Genomic DNA, 24,921 nt, shown 5'->3' with positions numbered 1-24,921 from the left:
CCAATCTTTCTCTCCTTCTGTTAGAGAATATGCTTCAACTATAATTACATTTGCATTGTTTAAAATATTAGTAATTCTACAGCGAGACCTCTGAGATCACTGAGCAATGTAAAACTCAAAGCTTGAAGACACATCACCCTGGAGACCCTTCTTCACACACCACGTGCTGATTCACCAAAGGATTTTACACGGGTCTTTTGGGTTTTTTTTTTTTTCAGCTTTATTGAGGTATAATTGACAAATGAAAATAATTGGCCACCTTTACTGAGATGTACAACTTAATGTTTTGATATGCATATATGTTGCCAAATGATCACCACAGTTAAGCTAACTAACACATCCATCACCTCACTTAAGGTGAAGTTACCATGAATATTTTTACCTGGCTAACTCTAGAGGGATCTGGGTGGTGCCCCAAACTCTGCAAACTCTTCTATCTTGTATCCAGTAGGCATTCAATAACTCTGAGAGTAGGGAGAGGAGTAATAAATACGTTTGTAATATTTTTTCAGTGTGTGTTATTAACAGAATAGACATTCTTACTTTCCCTGTGAATTGTGCCTGGGGATTTATTTTTCATGTACCCTAATTCAGGATCAGAGCTGGCGTGATAACCTTTGAGGAGCTTTGTGTGTGTGCAATTTGGAAATTGAATCTGTCTGTCTGTCTCTCCTTGCCCCGGTTCATATCTTTTCTCTCTCTCTCATTTGCAACCTTTGCTGTCATCTGAGATGAGCCTGGTAAGGACTCTATTTGCAATTGATTGGCAACTTTGTGTTCTCCTTCTGCTCGCGCAGCTGAATCATCACTTGCCTCCATCAATTTTCTGAATGCCTCACCTAGTGATCCTGGTGAGGAAATTACAGTGATTAGCGCTGCAACTCTTGTTTGCCCATAAGTGTTCCAAAGTAGTATTTTTAAAAACTCTTCTAAGATATTTTCTTCTTTCATAGTAGATACAGTGAATATTAAATGTCCCCTAATTGACTGAAATTTTTGTACTATAAAATTGGCAGCTTTACAAAATAAAAGGTTAGAGGTATGAGCTTGATTGAGGCTCACAGTTTTACAACATCCCTGGGTTACCCTGCCTATTGTATTTTGCTCTATTGTCATGTGGCTACTGTCAGTGGCTGTTTTCATTTAACCTTTGTTTTTCTAAAAGATGCATTAATAATTTTTCTGTAGCTCCTCTGATATCAATCAAAGGAAAGAAATTTTCTTGGGTTATATGTACTTTTATCCTCTCCATCGCATTGACATTAATATCAAAGTGTGCTCTTTCAGATGGCTTATGAAAATTTAAAATTACACCATTCGCATAAGCCATGTATGTAAAGCAGCCTCGTACATGTGCTGATGATCCATTGGTATTTTGTGTTGTTTAGCAGTTTTAACATCTTCCTTTAACTCCTTCGTGCTTCTGATGTGTCCCTGATAAAGTTATCAAAGGTGTCATTGGATGCATTCATGCTTCCCTGGGCAATGACCAGGTTGAAGTTACAACAGTGTGGCTTTACTAAATTTGGAAATAATAAATGAGTTAGGAGAGAATTTAAGGGTAATGTAGTTAACCATAATTGATCTTTTGTGCCTGTTCAGTCCCCAGCCCACCAGTGGAAACCAGAATCAAAATCCACAGTTGCTCAAGTCCCTTAGTCAGCCACCTGTATCTGAGGATTCACCCAACTGCAGATCATAAATGTAGTACACAATCTTGTTGGTTGAATCTGTGGATGCAGAACCTGTGGATACGGAGGATCAACTCTATCTTAAACAACAGCGGAAGGAATTTAAGGGTAGGAAAAGTTAAGATCTGTTCCTAGTGGCAGCACTAACAAGTTGGCAGACTTTGGTCTGGTCTGTTGGTCGGTTTCTTTAGCACTAGCATGAAGTGGTAATACCAGAGACACTGTCCAGTCTTTGGTTGGGGCAGCCAGGGCTTCTTAGAGGTCCCTGTGTGGAAGACAAAGTGGAGAAGAGACTGATACTGCCGGACTCAGGGACCCAATTCAGCAAGAAGAATGCTGCTTCTCTTACATTGCCCTTAAAAAATGTTTGAAAGCCACTGGATAACCCCCTTCATCCCCTACCTAAGATTAATTTTTTAACAGTTTAATGAATCAGTTTCTATTCGATTTTGAATCAGTGATTAAGGGAAATTACACATCACTGTCTCAGGATATGTTTAACCAACTGTGTGAATGCTCTGTTTTTGTCTTGGCGTAAAGGAAGTATAGCCTTGACCCAGGAATCTGGTACTTGGCTACCACTTATTATATCTGCTCATAAGTCAAAGACAACAGTCCATTGTTTACAGGGAAGTATCTTAGTATAGGTACAGAAGCACCTAGGGATGCCATGCCAGCCCCAAACTGCACCCGCTCCATGAGCCTGTGCTGATCAAGAGGGTTGGGCAGTGTACCATCAGGAAAAGAAAAGCCTTGGGAATCAAATAGACCTGCCTGCATTTGAATCTGGGTTCTACCGCGTATTTGCATCTGGTGTTCCTTGTCTGTAAAATGGAAATGATTATACCTGCTTGCCCAGGATGGATGTGAGGATAAATTTAGCCAAACAAACTATGTAACTGCCCAGCATGAAGCAAATGCCCATTTATAGTCAAGGAAGTTTGGAGGACTTTGAAAATTTGATGATGCTAACCATTTAGGTGCATTTTTTTGACTCATGCGATTCAAGGCCTTTCTACTTCTGGTCTCAGAATTGTGTGATCCTCCATTATGTGAGGATTTTTATTCCCTCCCTTTCCTCCCAAAATTTGCTAAGCACTTTTGTTGCAGATTGCATTCTCCTGCAGACTCTGAGGTGAAGCTAGGAATGCAAAAGATTTACTAAGGAGTAACACTTGTGAAAGGAAGAGGAGAAGATGATGGGCTGGGGAGAGGGGGCGTCCAACCAGGATTTTGATCTGACAAAGGCTCTGACAGCCTTCAGGGAGTTTAGAGCAGAGTCCCATTTGAGGAGTCCCTTGTTGGACGGATATAGCCAGGCCCTGGGACCACTGCTGTGCTCAGTTACTGGCCAGGGGCTGCCCTAAGACGAGTATGACGTCAACCAAAAGCTGAAGCGGACCCTAGAAGAGCCAGCAGCTGGAGGCTGTCAGCTAGTGACACTCTTCAGCTAGACAGAGTCCTTTCTGAAAGCGGATCCAGGTCATGTATCTCTGTCTCCACCATAGTCCTGATATTTAAAGTTGGGACCACTAGATTTGATGAATATATGTTTTGGGGGAGAGATTGATTATTCTTAAAGGGATATATCTTGAAAACATATGGCTATGGGAGAGGAAACTATTTCTTGACTTGTAAAATATCAGCAGAGCCTTGCCGTAACCACCTCATGGGAAATACAGCCCAACCCCTCCCAGTTTATGCATTCACATTAAAGTGCCGATCCCCTTGGATTTTAGTTGGTTTCCACATAAGCACTGCTAACATAGTCAGCCTAGCCAAGATATTACCATTGTCCTCAAGCCGCCAGGAGGGCATGCAGTGAGCTGCTCATAATTGTTAGATCAGTCCTTGATTTTTTTCCTGCTTATTTTCCCTACTTCTCTGAATCTGTTGGGTTTGAAGCTTAAGGAATACCATCTCTGTACCAGAGTCGTGCCTTCACCTCTCTAGCAATATGACCCACATGATCTGACTTGCTTGTTTTGTGAATGCCAACTCAAAACGTGTTACTCCAATGCTTGATTAGGATCTTAACCTTTATTGCTAAGAGTATTGAGTTTTTCACCCCATTTTATTCTTCTAAAGGCACAGAATAGAATGTCCTCTGCTAGAAACAATGTAAACAGATTTGTCATAATACAACCCTACAATATGCAAATAACCTGTTAGATGATATTATAGAAGAAAAGACTAATTCCAATGAAAACAAAAAGAGAAAACACCTGGGAATTAACAAGAAAACTTAGTGCTATTAAAAAATACAGAAGACAACTTGAATAAATGGAAAGACACACCATATTATTAGACAGGAATAATCAACGTTATCAAGATATCAGTTGTCCTTAAATTAATTTATAAACTTAATGTGATCTAGATACCAGCAGGGGCTTTTTTTTTAATTAGACTAACTCTAAAGTTATCATGAAAAAAGATAGGCAAGAAAACTGTATTAGAGCACTGAGGAGTCCTAGTCTTACCAAATATTAAAATAGTCCAGAGAGTTTAAATAATTAAAATGGTGAGGTGAATGAAGAGACAAGGGAACAGAATAGACAGTCCAAATATAGATGTGAAGATGTATGGAAATTTAGAATTTGATAAAGGTAGCCTCTCAAATCAGTTGGATAAAGATGAACTCTTCACTTACTGGCACTGGGGCATGGGGACCATCTGCAAAAGAAGTCGCGTTTGGGCCATACATCATACCATCTACCGGGGTAAACTCCATAATGGATCCAAGGTAAAAGTGTAAACAACAAAACTATAAAGCCCTGGGCCTGCCCGGTGGCGCAGCGGTTAAGTTCACACGTTCTACTTCAGCGGCCCGGGGTTCTCTGGTTCGGATCCCAGGTGCAGACCTATGTACTGCTTGTCAAGCCGTGCTGTGGCAGGCGTCCCACATATAAAGTAGAGGAAGATGGGCACAGATGTTAGCTCAGGGCCAGTCTTCTTCAACAAAAAGAGGAGGATTGGCAGCAGATGTCAGCTTAGGGCTAATCTTCCTCCAAAACAAAACAAAACAAAACTATAAAGCCCTAAAAGCACATGTCGGGGAATTCCTCTATAACCCTGGAGTGGGGAAGGCCTTTTTAGTTTCAACATAAAATCCAGAAGCCAGAAAAGAAAACATAAGAATTAAATAAAAACAACAAGAAAAACCTTCTGCATAGCCAAAAACCATAAACAAGGACAAATGCCAAACTGGGAAAAATATATGCAACTCCTATCACAGACAAAGAGTTAGTCTTCCTAAATAGAACAAAACAGAGCTTCTAGAAACTGATAAGGAAAAGACTAACAATTCCAAAGGATTTAGGGTGAAGTATCAAACAGATAATTCACAGAAGAAGAAATACACAACTATTAAGCATGTGAAAAAATGTATAACCTCATTTATAAAACAAATGGGAATTAAAACTACACGGAGATACCATTTTTTCACTTCTAATATTGGAAAAAAAATCCCAAATTTGATAACACACTCTATTGGCAAACCTGTGGGAAAATAGCCCCACGTTCTGGGAGGACTGCAAAATGGTACCACCTCCATCGACGGGGGGAGCTCGGCAATGTTTCTCAAGTTACAAATACATATACCCTCTGATGCAGCAAGCTGGGGAGGGCATTTACCCCACGGGCATACTTGCAGACATGCAAAATGACACTTGTTCAAAGTTATTCATTATAGCATTGTTTGAAATGGCAAAAGATGGGAAATAACCAAAATATCCATCAATAAGGGAATAGATAAAAGCCAGCAGTGGCTCCCAAACTTGTCTGCTCATTAGAATCACCTGGGGATTCCTCCACCCACCCCACCCCACGAAGTCCAGGTCATACCCTAGACCAATTAAATCAATCTCTGGGATGTGGGACACAGAGTTCATTTTTTTTTGTAGTTCCCCCAAGTGATTCCAACGTACAGACAAGCTTGAGAACCACTGAATTAGGGTTTATCCACTCAGTGGAATATTATTTAGCCATCAAAACAGAATGAAGACTTTTTTCATTTGCTGAGATAGACAGATCTCCAAGATACAGTAAGTGAACAAAATACACAGAACAGTATGTACAGAAGGTTACTATTTGTGTAAAAAGAGAGAAATAAAAATATTTATATTTGCCAAATACTGAAAGCAAAGTATGGGAAGGAAGATTCTGTGCTGTATCTCATATATGTACATTTTTTTCATTTTTGAGCTACATAGTAATTACCTATACCAAAAAATTTTGATTAAAAAAATAAGTTCCTATAAAGAGGCCAGTTTTTATTATTGAAAGTACTAAGTTTGCCAGTAATAATTTGCCCTTTCCCACCATTAATCTGTGTCCATTGGGAGTATATACAAGATGACAAACATAACGTGTTATACGGGTTACAAACAGATCACAGGCTCCGGCCCTGGAATCCTGGCGTTCTCAGGATGCCTAGAACTGCTTGGGTCAAGAGAGGCTGCAGAGCTTTGTCTAGTGTGTCTGCCATCCTGCCCTGCCCCCCACTCCCCGTCCCCTCGACATGGGACACTAGTAAGATTCCTTGAGGGTCAGCTTGAAGCAAGACTCCCAAAAGATCTTGTCTTCCCTTTGCCTGGATACCTTGCTGAGTGATTTCTTCGCTGTCGTCCTTTATGGTGCCCAGTGTGAATTTGGAATTCCTGGTTTGGACCAGGCATTCCTCTATGTATACTTGAGATGTGGTATGAGTACAACAGATAAAAAGTTTCTGTAAGGACTTGTATGCCGGGGATGGGAAATGACAGACTACAAAACCAGCAAATGGATAATCAGATAAGAAGGATGATATTAAATTTCATGAAGAAAATTAAACAGATCTGTGTGATAGTGGTCAGCAGGTGGGCAGCGTGGGGGTGACATTTGAGTTGAGACCTGAAGGATGAGAAGGAGCCAGCCACTCTCAGACATATAGGGGTCCTTCAGGAAGAGAAAGCAGGGAAGGACCCTGTGGCTGAGACGAGCTTGAAACATGGAGACCAGAATATATTGGTTCTGTAGATACGTGGGGGGCACCTTTTGTGAACTTGCCTTTTAGCCCCTGGTTCTTCCAGCAAACATGCCAACTGTAGTACTGTGGTTATGTCCTGGAGAGAGAGGATAGGATGCATGGAGGCCTCTCTCTCTGAGATGTTCTAGGGGAACAGGGGACTGGGGGGAGCTTGTCGAAGGTCTGACAAAGGTAGGAAGTGATTTTTAGGCAGAATAGGAATTTGCCAAGTAGAGAAGGCAGAAAAGGGCCTGACTGGTAGAGGAAAGTGCACAAGCAAGAGCAGCTGCACGTGTGTAGAGAACCACTGAGAGATGGGCAGGGTAGAGCTGCCTAGGCCTCTGATTTGGGGGAGGAGGGGTGGGGACGGGACGGGGACATGTTAGCAAGGGGCCAGTTAGGAAAACACCAGGACTTGACTTAGGGGTAGGGAGAGGATGAGGACTGAGTGCAAATGTTTGCTAAGTCCGGAGTGTACTTAATGTGGGCCTGCATCTCCAGTAGATACACAAATCAGACTATGACACAGACAAGCCCTTGCCCTCAGGAAGTTCATGGTCTAGTGAGGTAGACAGACCTGCAAGCAGAGTCAGAATACAGTGTTGGAAGTGCTGTCAGTGACATTGACTTAAGTGCTACAGATTTCAGAGCAGTTCTTCAAGGACAGGGCAAGCAGTGGAGAACAGTGGCCTCTCCCGGGCAGGCAGGGGTAAGGCCTAGAAAGCAGAAGGAAGGACCCGAGTGAAGGGTGTGTGTGGCCAGTGCAGGGACCTGTGACAAGAACAGTGACTGGAAGGAGAGGTGCTTAGAAGGAAGGAGGCTGCACGCTGGGACCAGGCTGGAAGGGCCAAGGGGGACTAACTCCATCCTGCAGGCTGTGGAGGCTTTTTACAGGAGTGGGGACTCAGGGGATGGTTCCCGGGGGCTGCTTGGGGCGAGGCTCCATTGGAGAAGGCAGACACAGAGGCTGGAGGAGAGCATGGGCCTCGGGGTGAAGAGGACCCCCAGGTGGCCAGTGCTCCCTAAGTTGCATCCTGCAAGGAGTCCTTTGTATCTTTTTATGTTTAAAGCTTGGACAGTCTTCTGGCCCTGGGTGACAGCATGACCTCTCATCAGTGTAGAGTCAGTGGGGAAACTAATGAAGTATAGATCCCTCTTGGGTCCAGCCTTCTGGTTTCTTTCACTGGCCTTCCCTGTCCTCCATCAGCACAGGGAGGGGCCTCTCTGGAATCTTCTCAGGAAGGTGGTTTGTGTAGAGCTCTGAGGTGATTAGGCACCTCCTGGAGGCAGCCCCAGCAGCTGCCTAACTTGAGGCAGCAGCCCTTCCTTGCTGGAAGCTGCAGGTTTTCTGGCCAAGGTCCTATGAGGATGGTGAGGCCAGAGCAAGGAGTCAATTATGATTCAAGTCAAACCAGATGGGAAATTCCCATCGATAATCCTGTATCGATGGTATCCTGAGTGAACTACATGTGTAGATCTTTGGAAAATGCAAGTTAACTGCTTATTTCTTGTCAAGAGAGCTTAATACCATCGTCTCAGTTTCTTTTTACATAGGCTTCAGAGCACAGACACCTCTGAGTGAGATCACAGCTCCAGAAACTTGCGATGAGAAGGTCTAACAGGGCATCTGATTCACCTCTGTGCCATTAATGGTGCATTGTGTAAGGAAACAATTTTTAGTACAGGGATTTAAAACAACTTCTGAACAGACAGAGCTAAAAATTAATTGAAAAGGGGGCAGGGGGAAGGGTCAACTAAATTGGCTCTCCCTCCCTTTTGAGAGTTTTTAAACCCTAAGAAGAACAGTAAGGACTGTGTAAACAAAACCTTTATGTTTTCCACAGAACAAAAATGATGTGAAGCTGCAAGTCAGCAGTTCTCGCCCAGGGGCTCTAAAGGACGCCCACTCGTTTTTGCTTTTCTGGGCGTCCCTTCGTCGTCTCCCCGTTGCCGTGGGTTCCTTTTGTCTCGCGTGCTGCCCCCCTACTCCGGGTGAGGACCAGCGAGCAGGCATCCCGCGCCCTCCCCGCCGCAGCGCTGGACCAAGGTTGTTTACTACTTTCTACTCCGAGTAGCACGCCAATCACGAGGGCCCGCCCTCTCTGCTGTCCAATCGGCTCGTTGGGAAAGTCCACCTTTCCGCGGGGCCCAGGCCGTGACTGGCTGGAGCAGCTGTCAGTCAAGCAGGCATCCCGCAAGGATGCAGCAGGAGTATTAGCACCGAGATCACCAGAGCGGAGGAGGAGTAACCTTACCCATAAACAAGATGTAGGCGCCCCCCCCCATAAACCCGAGGGGTGGGGGTTCCGCAGAGCAACCCAGCCCTGGGGCCCCACCAGAGTGGAGCGGGCTGAGCGCAGAGTCGGGGAATCCCTCCCTCACTCCCTCCCTCCGCCTCCCGCCCACCGCTGCGGTTGTAAACACGTTTCCCTCCATGTCTGTTTTCCCTCCTCTCTAACAGTGGCCATTACAGGCTGCTGTTTACCAAAATCTGGTAGGGCAGAAGTGTCCTCTCGGACCCCGTCCTACGTTGTCCGTGCCTCCCTGCCCTTATTCTGGCTTTTTTCTTCTCCTCTCTCTGGTCTGCACAGTAAAGGAGGTTGGGTTGTGATCAGGCTTGTTTTCCTTTTATTCATGTCCATGTGGGACAAGTCATGCCTTGTCAACATGCACCATTTTCTCCGGAGACCCTGCTTCCTTTTGAAATTGCGTGCATGGGATACATTGATTTTGGTTAGGAACACTGCAGCGGAAACAGACGCAGCTCTGGAAGGACTGGGTGGTTTTTTGTTGTAGTTGCTGGTTTGGGACGCATGGAATGCTATTTTAATTCTGCATTTTCTTCCAAGATGGGTCTTGAATCCTTTGCTCGCTTGTAGCTTTGAGATATGTTATTCCCTTAAAAAAAAGAAAAGGCAGCATTGTGTTGAACTAAATGTTTTTGTACCTTCTTCTGTGATCTGAATCAGGTTTCCCATTTCCAGCTGCACAATGTGGTTGTATTCAGTGTGATAGGGGCGTAGTGGACATGAATTATTTGCGACAGGGCTGCCTGGAAGATGCGGAGCGGAATTTGCGTGGCCCGGAGCAGCTCCAATGTCTGAGGCTTCTCTGTTCTCTTACCCAGGCTCCAAGCAGGAAGCGCAGGGAAAATGGCAAAATACAGCATGTGGCATTCGATTCGAAATGCCCCTTTTTAGGAGCTACTATTCCAGATGACCAGTGTTATTTAGCTTTCCTTTTTAAATGAAAGGAGAAGTTACCTATGAAAATGGCTTATTTGGGATATTTTGTGAGTGTTAGAAGTCACCAAAAAAATGATGATTTCGAGATTCTGGTTTGCTGAGTGGAGGTTAGGCCTCCTTGGTGTTGTGAATCTCAGTCACAGAGAGAGAAGGCATCTGCCTCTTGGTTTATAGGAATTACAGGACCATGCGGTGGAGCTGCAGCCATGGGGAGGGATGGACCCTTCTGCCCATCTCAGCCCTGCAGCGTAGGTACGCTTTCAGCAATGGGACATTTGAGGTGCTCATAGGGAATGAAAAGGGGAAAAGATACATTGCAAATATACATGTAAGGAATGGCACGTGGTGGCCAGGATTTGCAGGAGCAGCTTCCAGACCTACTTAAGCCCCAGGAAACGTCCTATTTCAAGTTAGCCACCACATCTGATTTGGACTCCTCTCTCTCCTTTTTTCCTCCTCCAGTTGTCCATTTGTATTCTATCTCCCGCTAGGAATCTTTTTCCAAGATGATCAAATTAACATATATCACGGTATTATTGTTAGAATAGGTTCAACTTTCGCTTCATGATTTGAGAGAAATGGTTCTTGTGCGTCAAGAAGGTGAAGGAGAGGGCAGGCCTAGGGCAGAGTTCTGCCTCTGGGCCATGAAGTTCCTGGCGGCATCATCACACCACCTGTGAAGTTATAAACAAGGCAGTCGACTGAAGGCAGAAAGACACTATAAGGAAATGTGCTGTATTGATGTGTGCTCTGGCTCCTGGCCCTTATTAGCTCACCTGGGGCAATTAATGTCACCTCCATGAGCCTCAGTGTCCCCCTGCATGAGATGGGAATAGGGATGTCTATGCAGTATTGGGAGGACTAAAAGAAATACTTTTGGGGGTGTGCCTGGCTCCATGCTGGGCCCACAGAGGTGCCTGAGGCCCCGACTTACCCTGTCTTTCTGGTAAACCATCTCCCCCAATCTTCCTTCTGGGGCCCTTCACGTGAGCCTCCTACTTATTCAGGGTGACATGTTGAGCTCATCTTTTGCTGGGTTTCTGCGTCACCTGCTCATTTCTGGCCAGGTCAGCCTGTTCAGTTTTCCATGCCAACAGCCTCTACGTGCCAGTAAGTCACGTCTGAATAACCAAAGCATGTTTCCCTGCAGGAGAATGCCAGGGCAGGCCAGTCTGAGAGCTAAGTGGCTTTCTCCTGTTCAGATAGGTGGGGGAAGCAGAAGAGGCCTGGCTGCTCTGCGCCTTAGTGACTAGAAACAAGATTTGAATCACCTGGTGAATCTCCTGAAATCATACCTTTAATCCCCACCCCAGGTCCCCCTGTCGTTCCCACATGACTGGGCTTTGAGCTCTTCCTGATCTGACTTTAGCCTGCCTTTGCCTCCAGTCCCCCAACCGCCAGCATGCGCCTGCAAGTCTGCCAGGCACCAGACTGCTCAGTGCTCCTGTGACTACAGGACATGTGGCGCTCCTGTCTCCATTCCTTTCCTGGCCTCCTCAGTTCTGGATGGCTCTCCCTATAGGCCAAACCGCTCCATCTTCTAGAACCAACTTCAGACTGCCCCCTCCATGAGGCCACCCGACTGCACTAGCTCATCACCCTCTTTTCTTGTGAGTCTTGTTCTCTCCACTTGTGGGACACTGATGCTGACTTGTGGTGTTTCTTCCCTGGTCTCATGATCATCTTTTATTTTCTGTGTGTCTCCTAGTCCAGGTGAAAGGTAGTCTCATGTAACGACACCTGGCCGTGGAGCCAGACACACCAGCACCTCAGACACGTGACTGTCCCCCTGAGCCTGTCTTTTCTCATGGGTAGAAAGGGGAGAGAATACCTGTTCCCTGGGGAGCCATGAGGATTAACTGTGCTTGGCACCAAGTTTGCACCTAGTAGGCACTAAATGTGAGTTATTTTTTTTAATGCTTTTTGAGTGTTTTTATTATTTTTATTGAAGGGAGGAATGTATATATGTATTTTGGTTTTTTTGAGGAAGATTAGCCCTGAGCTAACATCTACCACCAATCCTCCTCTTTTTGCTGAGGAAGACTGGCCCTGAGTTAACATCCACGCCCATCTTCCTCTATTTTATGTGTGGGACGCCTGCCACAGCATGGCTTATGAGCGGTGCCATGTCCCCACCCTGGATCCGAACTGGTGAACCCCAGGCCTCTGAAGCGGCACGTGCAAACTTACCTGCTGCGCCACTGGGCCAACCCCTAAATGTGAGTTATTGTACGCAGTTTCTTATCAGCCATAGATGGAGATGTTACCTACTTTATAGGACCGCCAAAAGAATAACTGAGAATTATGCCAAGTCACTTACTAGGGAATCCGATTAATGTTCATTTAGAGCTCCTCCATAAGGACAGGTGCCTTTCATTATACTTATGTCCTTGTGTGTCCCACTTGGCAAGCCCTTGATATATTTATTAAACAAAAAATTAGCTCTTCATATGTATAAATTTAGAACCTATTGCTTTGTCAGTAGTGATTTTTGGGACCAGCCCAATGGCATAGTGGTTAAGTTCATGCACTCCCCTTTGGCAGCCCCAGGTTTGCAGGTTCGGATCCCTGGCATGGACCTGGCACCACTCGCCAAGCCATGCTGTGGTCGCATCCCAGATAAAATAGAGGAGCTCTGCCCACCTCTGTGACCCCAGTAGACACTTTCCCCGATGCTGGGTGGCCTGAGTCATCAGGACTATTAAGTTTTATTCAGCAAACATTTGTGGGATGCCTGAGGGCAGGTGCTCTGCTAAACCCAGTGGGTACAAAGATGCAGAGATATGCCCTTCTTTGAAGGAGTGCCCAGGACCATTGGAGATCTCCTGACCCAGGCAGGAATCGTACAGCCCATCACTATGACAAGCATGGTCCATAATCATCTCCAGGGGAGCTTTTCCAACTATACGTCTATAGCTTTGTGACCTTGGGCAGGTCCCTTAATTTCCCTAAACCTTCATTTCCTCCTCCTCTAGCAAAGAAAATATGCAAGTGAGGGGCAGATGAGATAGCATATGTAAAATGCTTAGCGCTATGCCTTTTGCTGTGCCTTTTGGAAGGAGCCATTGCTGAGTATGGAAGAATTGAACTGTAGCATGCATACTTGCTGAGTTATTTTAAGTTTGCATCTGAAAATAAAGGGTGGATTGCTATCCAAATATAAAAGAATTGGATCCAGGCTCTAAAAGGATGTTTGCTGTTCTTTAGCAAAATACCATTCTTCTTAAATTTCATTCAATCATTCCACAAAAATCTGAGCATCTGTTTTGTCCCAGGCACTGTGCTTGTAATGAGTGTACAACAGCAAACAGAACACTTGCTTTCTACTCCTATCGAGCTGACAGTTGGACAAGGAATGTAGACATTAAATAAACACAAGCATGATGATGGCCATATAGGGAGAAAGCCTGCTATTTGTTCTCATATTTAACACCTGCTATGTGTTTTAATATTTAAATATATCTTGAGAAGGTCTTTCCATCTGAGGATAATAATTTGCCCTTTTGCTTGCAAACAACTCCATTCTCTGTAGGCAACAGGAATCCTATTCAAGCTCTAGATGAGAGGTTCTGTTGATAGAGAAGAGAGGAGTTTTACAGTTGAAAGTAAACTAGAGATGATGCTAAGGAGAGATTATATATGGGTTTTCCTTGGCTTGTGCCTTGAAGTTGCTTAGGGAAGGCAGTTGTGTGCAGGTGGAAAGGTGTTGCTTTAAAGAAGCTACCCCAAAGTGATCCCCAAATTCCAGCAAACCGTTTTGTACATCTTTAAAAACAGATGTAAATACCTAAAGCCCACAGCTCTGTTCTTTGATCTGGACCAGAGCTGTCCTATAGAACTTTTTGCGATGATGGAAATGTTCTGTATTTGCCCTATGCAGTCAGGAAGCCACTTGGCGCCTGTGGCAATGGAGCACCTGAAATGTGGCTAGTGAAACTCAGGGATGAATTTCAGATTTTACTTATTTTTCACTAATTTAAATTTGAATAGCCACATGTGGCTTGTGGACATGAAAGAGATTACAGATTTAGACACAAGATTAAGAGACAAAATTCTTTCCTCCTAAAGTATGTGTTTATTTTGATAAGGGTAACTAAGACCTGTACATGTCACTTTTCCTGTCATATTTAGGGTTAATAAGGGGAGTGTGCAAATTTTAAAAAATGCAACACAACTAATTAGACCAGCTGTCTAATTGCATACACTTTTTGGGACTGTTGATGCTGACTATCGGCAAGTACTAAACACTCCTAATGACTCCTAAGCAAGTTGTCTTCTATAACAATACCAGTGGGTTTCTCGGTTGAGAGAAAATAACCAAGAAGGTCTTCATGGTTATATCAAGTGGCTGTTGATTCACGGACATTCAAAAGCTTCTGTGGCTGTGAAAATAACGTTGATTTTAGAAATTTTGAAACAAAATTGAAACTCTCATTTGCATTTAAGTTTTTAGTGGAGTTGATATTTATTTCTTCTTTTTGTTCATCTGTGGTTTTTCCCTCTGCTTTGTTGTTTTATCAGGTTGAAAGAATAAAGCCTGGCTGGTCACTTTCAATTGTATTTAAATTCATTTTCTCCTCATTCCTTCTAATCTAGCACAGTCCTGTGATGTATTGAGATCAGAGTGCTCCGGGCAAATGTTGAAATATAAACACATTTTCACGAAAAAACATTTCCACTTATATTTAATTTTTCTTCTCAATAGAAAAATATTTCCAACTTAATCCTCCTTCTCCCCTCTTGAAATGAATTGCATGCTTTAGAAATAACATCAATCCACCCAAGTACACAAGGACAATCTCAGCCACTTAATGGAGATATAAAGGCTCAGAGAATGGCGGGGTTCAGAGGCACAGACTGCCTTTCAAGATGCTAGTAAACGTGGGTGAGGCCCTCGGTCTCCACCCAGCAGCCCACCACACCAATGCAGCACTTCCCTCCAGGCCCGCCACAGAGAAGACTCCCACTCCATCTTAAACCATCATCTTCGTCAAGTTTTATTTTGAACAACTTTTACGTGTCTGCCAAGGCTAGTTGATGTTGAAATTTCCTCTTTCCAAACCCCGTCTGACATCTGGGACTAGCTGCTAGAAGGTGTTTGGACACGCCGTGGAGTGGCTCACCCGTCTTAAGCAATGAAAAGCAAGCAAGCCCCTCTCAAGGGCAGACTGCTGCCTTCACTCTACCCTTTTCTGTTGTTGTCGTTGTTGTTCCTTAGTAACTTCAGCTTACTAGCAAGCCCAGCCTCAGAGGAAGGTGAGCCTCTCTTCCAAGGAAAAAGTAAAAACGCAGGAAGAAAAACATTGTCCAACATAGAAACACATCCAGTGTGAGCTCTACTGTGCTAACATTTATTACAAAGCCCATGAATACTGGGGTCTGTGTAAAAATTTGGCGCATTTGCCTGCATTATAATGAGCAATATATTGAGAGCTTATTATATGCTGTCAGGCGCATTTCATTTAGTTTTTGCGACAGCCAGTGAGGTAGATTCTACCAACATTGTTTTACTGATGAGCAAATGGAGGCCTGGAAAAAATAAATTGTCCCTGGTCACATACCTGGTAGCTGGGAGAGACAGGATTTGAACCAAGATATGCCCAGTTTTTAAATGTATGCTTACTTTCCTCCGCTGCACCTACAAGCTTTGCACTCAGACATTAGAGAAAATTTTCTGTTGCGTGTTTCCCCCAAGTAAGAGCCCATTAAAATGAAAATTTCCAGTTTGTGAGTTTTGCCCTCAAGAGGGGAAAGAAACTCTTGGGTTTCTAAAACAGTAAGAGAGTAAAAAGTAAGTTTTCTGCATCTGGGTTTTCTGATTGAGTTCTGATTTTCATGATCTTGTAAATTTTTTAAACAATATCAAGGTATCTAGTATTTTCCTTAAAAAAAACAGTCACTACTTGAAACATACATGTCACATTCTTAAATGCATTAATTAAATATAGCGTGACTCAGTTATAGGATTTAGAGCCTAAATATAACAATGCATGTGCATCAGAATTAATTTCCTCAACAAGGAGAAAGAGCTGGCAAATTCAGGAATTGTGGTTCTGTTTGCCTATTGGATTGTCATATTTTTGTGCATGCAAAGCTGCATGCCTTGGTCATGAGTACTGGTTCTTAAAGTATTGACTGCTCCTTAATGCCTAACTGTATGATCAAAGACTTAGGCCAACTTCAGTTGCTCATATCCAAAAATAAGGCAAAACTTCTTTCAGACTCAGTACGTAGCACTGAGCACAAAAGTCCAAACACTTGTACAAGCTGTCCGGGTAGCAGTTTGGGTCTTGAGTATCTTAAATACTTCCTAGATTGTGAACTCCATGAGAGCAGGAGCCTTGCCTCTCACAACGGTCTCTCCAGTGTGCTTAGTAAATATTTGTAGAATGAAAGAATAAACTAAGAAAGAAGTACAGTAAAGCCTTAGGGATGGCTGAGACGACCGCACCAGCTTTTGTACACGAGCGTGCTGGAAATCTTTCCAGCACAGATTATGTACTTCTCTGCTTCTTACTCTAGTGAATATAATTTAATCATTTCTGGCCGACTCGGGGACATCAGTGAACATAAATTGTTGTATTATGCCTAATACACTGATAGCCTCAAGTCCTAGTGGGAGGCAGTTTGCCCTATACTGAAGACTTCTCGTGCTTATTGTGTTCTTACGGTCTGGTTGTATCATTTTTATGTCTCCATTTCTGTTTAATAGACTTATTGCCTTAAGAAGAGAAAGCTGTGTCTATCAGCCCCTCTGTAGGTGATTATTTGCTGCTTCCTCTTTGCTGTGGGCACTTTGAAAACAGAGTTCCAAGCTTGTTAGTATTGTGTGTAAGAGTAAATAGGCAGTAAGTGAAATCTAGCTTCTTTCTGGTCCTTGGCTACATACCCCAGAAACGTGTATTTGCTGGATAGTTGCGTTCTGGAAAGGTTAAGGTATCAGTCTGTGAGAAGTTTTTTTCCTTTACGTGGTAATTTTTTTCTTTTACTCCTCACTCTCCTTCCGTCCAGGTCCATGTCTCTCTCTCTCTCTGTCTCTCTTTTTCTCATAATATTTTTGACAGTGGCTGGAATAATTAAAATGAATGGAACACATCTATCCACATTGAAGCCTAAAACAATGGTCAGAAACCATTTTCAAAATGCATGCAATTCCCACTGCTGTATACTAGACCAGCCCTCAGCACCTAGTTTAATGACATAGTATTTTAGAAGGGTCCCCTGGACCTCCCTTTCAGATAAATGTGCCTGAAGGGGCTTTCCTAATCAGCTTGGTAGGGGTCCATCCCTCCCCTGCTGTTAGCTCCACCTTCCTGGTCTTTCTCCTTGGCCCACCCTGACCCTGCGAGGGAGGCTCCTTCTCATACACTCAGCATGCAGTGCTCCTGCACCGTCTGTTGCCCGTTAAGAGTTGTGGGTCTCTCTGGCAGTCCCTCCTTCCAGGGAACACCAGCCTTCCACCCTCCACTCCACTGAACACCTCTCAGTTGTGGCGGCCTTTGCAGGTGAACTTTTGATTTGGGAGGTAACATGGTATAGTACAGCCTGGATCCTGGAGGGAGGCGAACTGGAGTCTGCACCCTACCTTCACCCCCAGCACCCCCTTTGCTTTCTGCCCATGGACAAGTCAGACCAGTCTTTGAGCCTTAGTCTCCTGACCAGAGAAAGGGACTTGTACCGATTTAATCAGCATAGTTCTTGGTGCAAGGCAGGGGCTCAATCATGGTGCCTTACTCCTTGCCTTTCAGTAATACTGCATAATGTGGCATATGTACTTAAGAGAATTGTGCGTTCCTTGACAATAGAGGAATTCTCATCTTCTGCTCCATACTCCCTAACACTAGGAACACCAAAGTAAAAATGGTAGCTTTTGCACGTTCATTTTGGCCTCAATTTTCCATTATTCCCCAGTGAGGATAATTTCATTCGAGACCAGCATCTGGAAAAAAAAGTAGATCAAGCTTTTCAGATGAGATTTTAGTGCAACCCTGACAAACTCTTTTTATTGCCTTCGCTACCACATAGTGGTGAATCAGGAAACTGTAGGACTTGCGACGCTGGGAAATCGCTGCTAATGCAGTGGAGATTTTTGCTGTTGAAAGAATTTGGTCTCTTTTATGTACAACACAAAGAGAGCAGAAGCCTTATATGATCTGTAGCAGATGACAGAACAGAGTATATTTCCAAATCAGAAAAATACAGTTCTCACTATACTGAAAGCAAAAAGACAAAGAGTTGTTATAAGGATCCAGGACAGCTGCACGCAGTTCTCTGTTGTCCATTTTGTCCTTCCTCTTTGCATCCCTCAACCATTTTACTTCTTGCCTCCACCTCATTGGAGGATAAATTAAATGTTAGGCAATACGTCAGAATGGAAAGGGCCTTCAATATGCATGCATGGGTCTCTACTAGCCTCATCAGCCTCCAGCAACAAAATTTCTCTGGGAATCATCTGTGAAAAGTAGAGATTTGCCTCATCTCCAAATTAGGGGTTTACCTTATTTATGAAACTCTGTCAGTAACTTTGTCTTGGGGGGTGGGGTAATTATTAACTCTTGTTCAAGTGGGAGGCACACAAAGTTAAATCTGTCATTCAAAGTGAGATCTTTTAGTTTACCAATGATTGATTGTCATGTGTCCTGATAGTTTAAGAGTCTATCTTTCAATTTAGTGATGATCATGCTATAAGTTGCTTTCTTTTCCTTTCCTGAACTTGTTAATAACTTTGATTTTTTAGCTCTTAAATTTGAAATAATTTCAGACTGCAGAAAAGTTACAAACGGATCCCAAACACCCTTCATCCAACTTCCTCACATGTTAATCTCCTGAGTAACCATAATACATTTATCAAAACCTTGGTATTAACACTGATGCAGTAGTATGAATCTCCAGACTGGATTCAGATGTCACCAGTTTTCCATTGATGTCTTTTTGCTGGTCCTATATCTGATAGAAGATCCCAGCTCACTTTCATTGTCCTATCTCTTCAGTTTCCTTGAATCCTGGGATGTTTTCTTCAGTCTTCCTTAGTCCCTCACCACCTTTGCACTTTTGAAGAGCGTGGACCAGTTATTTTGTAGAATGTCCTTCAAATTGAGTTTGTGTTTCCTCACAATTACATTCAGGTTATATATTTTTAGCAAAAAGATCACAGAAGTGCCAGTGTGCCCTTCTCAGTGCATTCTGTCGGGAGACACATGATGTTTCATTTCTGATGATAATAACTTTGATCATTTGGTCAAGGCGGTCTCTGCAGGTCCCTCCATTATCACACTATTTTTCCCTGTGTAATTAGGAAGCATCTTTTGGGAGGAGATACGAGGCTCTCCTGTTCATACTGTTCCTCATTATTCTTTCACTACTAATTTTAACATCCATTACTGTGGTGTTTGCCAAATGGTGATTTTTCTATTTCTGTTTTCTACACTTAGTAATTGAAATTCTACTCTGAGGACTTTATGTATTTTTAAAATAAGGGACCTAAAACTTTTAAATAGCAGTGGCAGCTCCACTTTTTCTGGGAGGACAATTATGAATGACATGAAGCAGCAAAATATGCAGAAGCCTAAGAAATCTCAACTATGAATGTTATTTGAAATGTCGTTGCCATTTTTCCCCCTTCAGAGGAGGCGAAAGAAAAGGGAGGAGAGCTCAATTGCCAAAAAAAGGTCCATCGGTTTTGGTCCCGGCTGCGAGTCTCTTGCTTGAGCAAACACAAGTGGAGGACCGTCTCTGAAGCCCAGGCCTGAGTGTTTTGGCTGGGTTAGGAAGGGTTATGCCACCGTAAGAAATTTAATTAATCGAATGAAATTTTATCTCTGAGCTTTTTGAACTGTAATTGAAAGAAGTGCTCAAGATATAGTTTCCTCCTTTTAGAATATACACTATTACTGACATGGCAAACAATTTGGAGGACTGCCCCCTCCCCCACTTAATTAAATTTCAGCAGCCCAAAATGCCATTTGTGTGAAGAAATCATTATTTTGAATTCTTCATCACTAAAAGATTTAAGATTACTCTTTACTCCTGGAGAGAGGATTTTTTTTTAAATTGGTCTATTGTATTCTTTGATTTTAATCCTACCTATGTGATCTTTCATATTCGTTTTATTTATACCTTAAAAGAATGAAAAAGTATTTATACGCCTCAGCTATAATATTTTATCAAAGCTCATGCGTCTGTTTGATAGAACTGTGAATGGCTACATTTTTTAATATCCTGCAATCCACCCCAGTTTGTAATTTTATCACATTCAGACAAGATCACAGTAGGTACGCTAAGCTTTCTGTGGCCCTCATTTTTCCTCACTGATGTTTCTAACGCCTTACAAATTAAATTTTAGGAGTTTGAAATGTAACGGTCAAATTAGGAAAAGAAACAAGAACCACCCCGCCCCCGACCTGTAGATGCTCAGTTGGATACCCTGTCAGTTCACTCACATTTGCCAGACCAAGTAGGAGTTTTGATGGTAGAATCGATGATTCTGAATTAGTCTGGGTGCTAAATACATATGGCTTTTGAAGATATGGCTGCACGGAATTCACGATACCGTGTACTAAGGTTCTTTTGTGTTTGTAATTTCTTGGTGAATGCTTTAAGGTTGGCCAGAGAGCGGAGCAAGATAAGTAACATTTATTTGAGTGTTACTGCTAGACTCCAAGCGCGCTGATGGAAGAAGTCCCAACATATCCGTTAAAGCGATCGCTCCTGCAAGTGCGGACTGGATTCTGAAACTCGCAGCCTATCCATGCGCCAGCGTCTGCCGGGGCGGGCGGCCGGAGGCGGGACTCAGCGAGCGCGTGCCCGCTGCCGTGGGCGGGCCAGCCACGTCACTGCGCGCGGGCCACGCCCGCCACCACTTCACGTGGTCTCTGGACGCCACGTGCAAGAGTGGATGGAGAAGGGAGTGGCCCAGCGTGGCGTCCGGGGTTTTGGAGGACATCCGCTTTCTATTTTTTTTCTTCTAATTCTTTAATCCCAATAGCTGAAAACGCATAAAGGATTTCTCATTTTTGTCCGATCATGTAAACCTCCGGTGGGTCAAGTTTCTCTACCGAAGCGTGGTTTCAGTGTGTATGTGGCAGGGAGGGGGGAGGGGGCGGGGGGGGGGTTAATTCCGGGGAGGGGGGAGGGGCGGGGGGTTAATTCCGGGGTGGGGGAGGAGGGGTCAATCCCCCAGTTCCAGAGCCACGTTGCTTCCCTCCGAAAGGGATGGAAACGCTTGAGATTCCCGAGTGTCGATAATCCGTTTTACGGTAGAAAAGTCAATCCTTCTGAACTAGTTAGTTCACAACAAGTCCTAGCTGCTTCTTAAAGATAATTAAGTTTTGATAGAAAACCAAGTGTCCGAAAGTTTTACAAACAACGTGCTCCAACTCCCTACTCTGGCGGCGGCGTTCCGACTTTCTAGCAGGAGGCTCCCAGGGTAAATAACTTGCCTAGGTCACCCGTGTTCGTTGCTCATGTACTTACTTATGAACAGTGCACAATTTAAAACGAAAGTATAAGACGTAAACGTGTTCGCAAAAGAGAAAAGTTAATATGGAGGAAGGGCGTTGCACTCTCAAATTGAACTCAGTCTTATCGTTCCGCGCTAACGCCCAATTACTCATGGGTCCCCTCCGATCCCGAACCACGAGGATCACGCCATATACAGGAAGACGCCCGAGTCTCCGTCCCCCGCCACCACTGCACAGAGACACGTACTGTCTTAATTTCCTGGCACCCAGTCGATGCAGACCCTAATTTAAATCTTTTTCAGCACACTCATTTTTTCCCCTTTCGCATGGGAAGTTAAGGTTCTCTTCGGTTTACTTTCTATTCACGGTCGTTGAAATACAGTAAAAAAGCGAAGGAGTTTATTAATGGAGATCCCAGTATATAGAGGCAGTTTATTGAAAGGAAGAAAGGCTCGAAAGATTAAACCTCATCTTAAAAATCAGAAACAGACTCTTGTTATTAATAACTTTAAAAGTGGAAATCCAACTTCTGATAAATTATTTCAGAGCAGTAGTTCTGTGGACCAGACATTTGATAGGTAATTCTGTGTCTGGTCATCAATTATAGTGATTTCCCTGCATCGGCTCCAGAAAATCAGAATATTCATGAGCTTTCTGGTCTGACTGAGACCTTCAGGAGCCATGAAATCTTCCCGTTGGGATGAGAGGAAATGTTGTCGGAGGTTTTGGCAGCTAAGTGAAACCAGAAATAGATAAGCAGGAGACAGGGGTGATGTCCATTTGTTTGGTCTCATCGTCCTGCTTTTAATTTGTGGAAGTTAGCCTTTTAAAAATCATATTACATGTGTGATCCTTTTTAGAATTCACTGGGTATGTTGAGGAAGTAGTTTTGTTTTTGTGAGTTTGTTTAAACAAATGACTGAGGTTTTTGTTTTTTGCTCTGTCTGGCCAAGCAGCATAGCTACACTTTTTTAAATTCGTGAAATACTGACCAGTGAGGCTCTTCTTTAGCACCCCTCTCCTTTTGTGATGGGAAGACAAGGAGGCAGACACCAATGGCGCCTCTCACAATGGAGGTTTGTTTGTTCATTTTTTAATTTAATGGAGGGATTGTAGAGGGCTTAAAATTTCCTTGTACCAGGACAGAGAGGGGAGGGGAAAAGACAGAATAATTAGCCCATTCTAAACAACTTTAGCAATAGATGATCCATAGGCATTAACTTTGTACAGCAACAGAAGCCTCTTTCTGGACTCATCTTGTGATGTTTTAAACAAATTTGATTTGTTTAATTAAAATCTTTCTTAAAGGCAAAAATGCGCTGAGGTCATTTTTAAGAATTTTAGGTTATATATTAATAGAGATGACAATTTATAATTTTCTTGTGAAATAGCTGAGAAGCCCCACCCCCACCTCCCACTCCCTGAAATTCCAGGGCTCCCCAGTCAGGCGTTCTGCCTTGCACACACCCTTCCATTCCATGGTCCTTTCAGCCGGAAGTATTTTTGTCCTTCTGATTTGTATCTTTTATGATGTGAATCTTTACCTTGAATTATTATTAACTGTGTGTACATCTCATCTCATGAGCTCAGCTTTGAAAGGCCTTGTGCGTTTGTATTAGCCCTCACAGCACCTGGCGTGTCTCCCAGACAGGTGCACTCAGGTGTTAGATGAACAAATGTTTAATCCATAAGAACTTACAAAAAGAAGAGCTCTTTGACTTTTTTTTTTTTAAAGCCACTGTTATTAAACACAGTGTTTGGGGTGGTACTAATTCTGTGCTCTACCAGTTTGTGTGAATTATAACATTTAAAGTAGAAATAATTGAGAAATATTTTGAAATTAGGTTAAGCACAGCAGTAAAGTTCCCACTTTTTAAAATAGCCAAATTCATCACGTTTTAGTTCTTTGGGATGGTGCAAAGTGGCCCTGACAAATCTTTAAGGCATGCACGTGAACCTCATGTGGTCTTAGGGCTGAGCCGCTGGCCACCAGTACTTGTCTTCTGCTTTATCAGCTCTGTCTCCCTGGCGAGTTACAGCCTCTTTGGTCCTTAGTCTCCTCATCAGTGAATTAATGCCGATTCCTTTCTAGGAGTTATGAGACTGGGTTCTGGGAATTATACTAGAAAACTCTGTGGCATGTGCAGGTGCACTGTTGCGTACTCGTTGAAAGCCTGGACCCTGCAGGCAGATCACTGGGGTTGGAATTCCAACTCTTCCTCCTTCAAGCTGTGTTACTCTGGGCAAGCTGCTCTCTCTGTGCCTCCAGCTCCTGTTCAGAAGATGGGAAAATCGCAGGCTGTCCCTCTCCAAGTTGTGGAGATTAAATTAAGCAGTGCATGCCAAGCTCTTAGCACATGTAGCAATGAGTAACCCATAAATGGTAGGTGCCTTACTAGTAATAATGACAAGCATTCATTTTTTTTCCCTGCCCATCTGGTACCTTCAGCTTTTACTCACATCAAACCCTTGAGAAAGAGAGAGTTGTTTTCATTAAAAACTTTTAATCTGCCTAAAAGAAAGTGTGACCTGAAAGAAGGCTGGGGCTTGGTGTGAGGTCAGATGATTTCATTGGTTAGTCTCAGGGAAAACCAGCCGAGAAATGAAGCCAGAGGACTATGTTTCATTTTATTTCTCATCAGCTAAAAGTGGCTTCCTCTGATTTTGTTCATTCTTCCCACTTTTTAGGAGGGAACAAGGAGAGTAATTTTTCATAGTATTTTTGTCCTCAGTTGTTTATTGAATGACAATTCACTATCAAACATAGAAAAGTATCCTGCAGGAAGCTCCCTTCTATTACTTACTTACTTGCTTTCAATTTATACTTTATCTAATGCCAAAGAGAATTTGAGGCAGATTTCAATTAAAAAAGAAACCTGAGTGACATGGAACCTGACTGGCCGAGTCAGTGGGAAGACCACAACACACCACAAAGACGATCAGTCTTCCTGGAATCTAGGTCCTCTGGGATTCTTGGCAACCAAGGCGAAAGAGGAAATGGAGTAAAATCTGTGTCTGTATACACACATACCCCAGCACACACATTTTATATAAAATTCAAGGGCTTTGCTTTTGGAAACTTTGCATAAGTAGCAGTCCAGGGTTAAATTAGCACCTGACTCTTACCTGTGTGTAAAACCCTCTGTAAGGAGCTATGAGGCAAATAAAAGTAAGGAATGGTGTCCCTGTCCTCAAGGAGCTTTCAGTTGAGAAGGAAACACATGTCTGTGTTGAGTCATTGAACTAACACACTGAGCACCTGCTGTGGTCCAGGTTCTGGGTATGGCCCTGGGAACACAGTGATGGAAAAACATAGGATTCCTGCCCCAGGGGACACTAGTCAATGAAAGAGAAAGAGGCATTAAACATAAAATTAAGGTTTTTTTCCAACTGTGGTAAAATACATAAAACAAAAAATTTATCATCTTAACCATTTTTAAGTGTAGTTCAGTGGCATTAAGTACATTCTCATTGTTATGCAACCATCACCACCATCCATCTCCCAAACTCTTTTCATCTTG

General features: G+C 43.3%; 1 protein-coding gene across 1 annotated transcript in view; it reads left to right on the top strand.

Annotated features, from left to right (window-relative positions):
• Positions 1–24,921, top strand: part of IGF1R (insulin like growth factor 1 receptor) — a 290,964-nt gene that overhangs the window by 179,943 nt on the left and 86,100 nt on the right. The window lies entirely within an intron of this gene.

Source organism: Equus asinus, chromosome 2 (assembly GCF_041296235.1).
Source record: "Equus asinus isolate D_3611 breed Donkey chromosome 2, EquAss-T2T_v2, whole genome shotgun sequence".
NCBI classification, from domain to species: Eukaryota; Metazoa; Chordata; class Mammalia; order Perissodactyla; family Equidae; genus Equus; species Equus asinus.
This window is presented reverse-complemented; position numbering and strand designations above follow the sequence as displayed.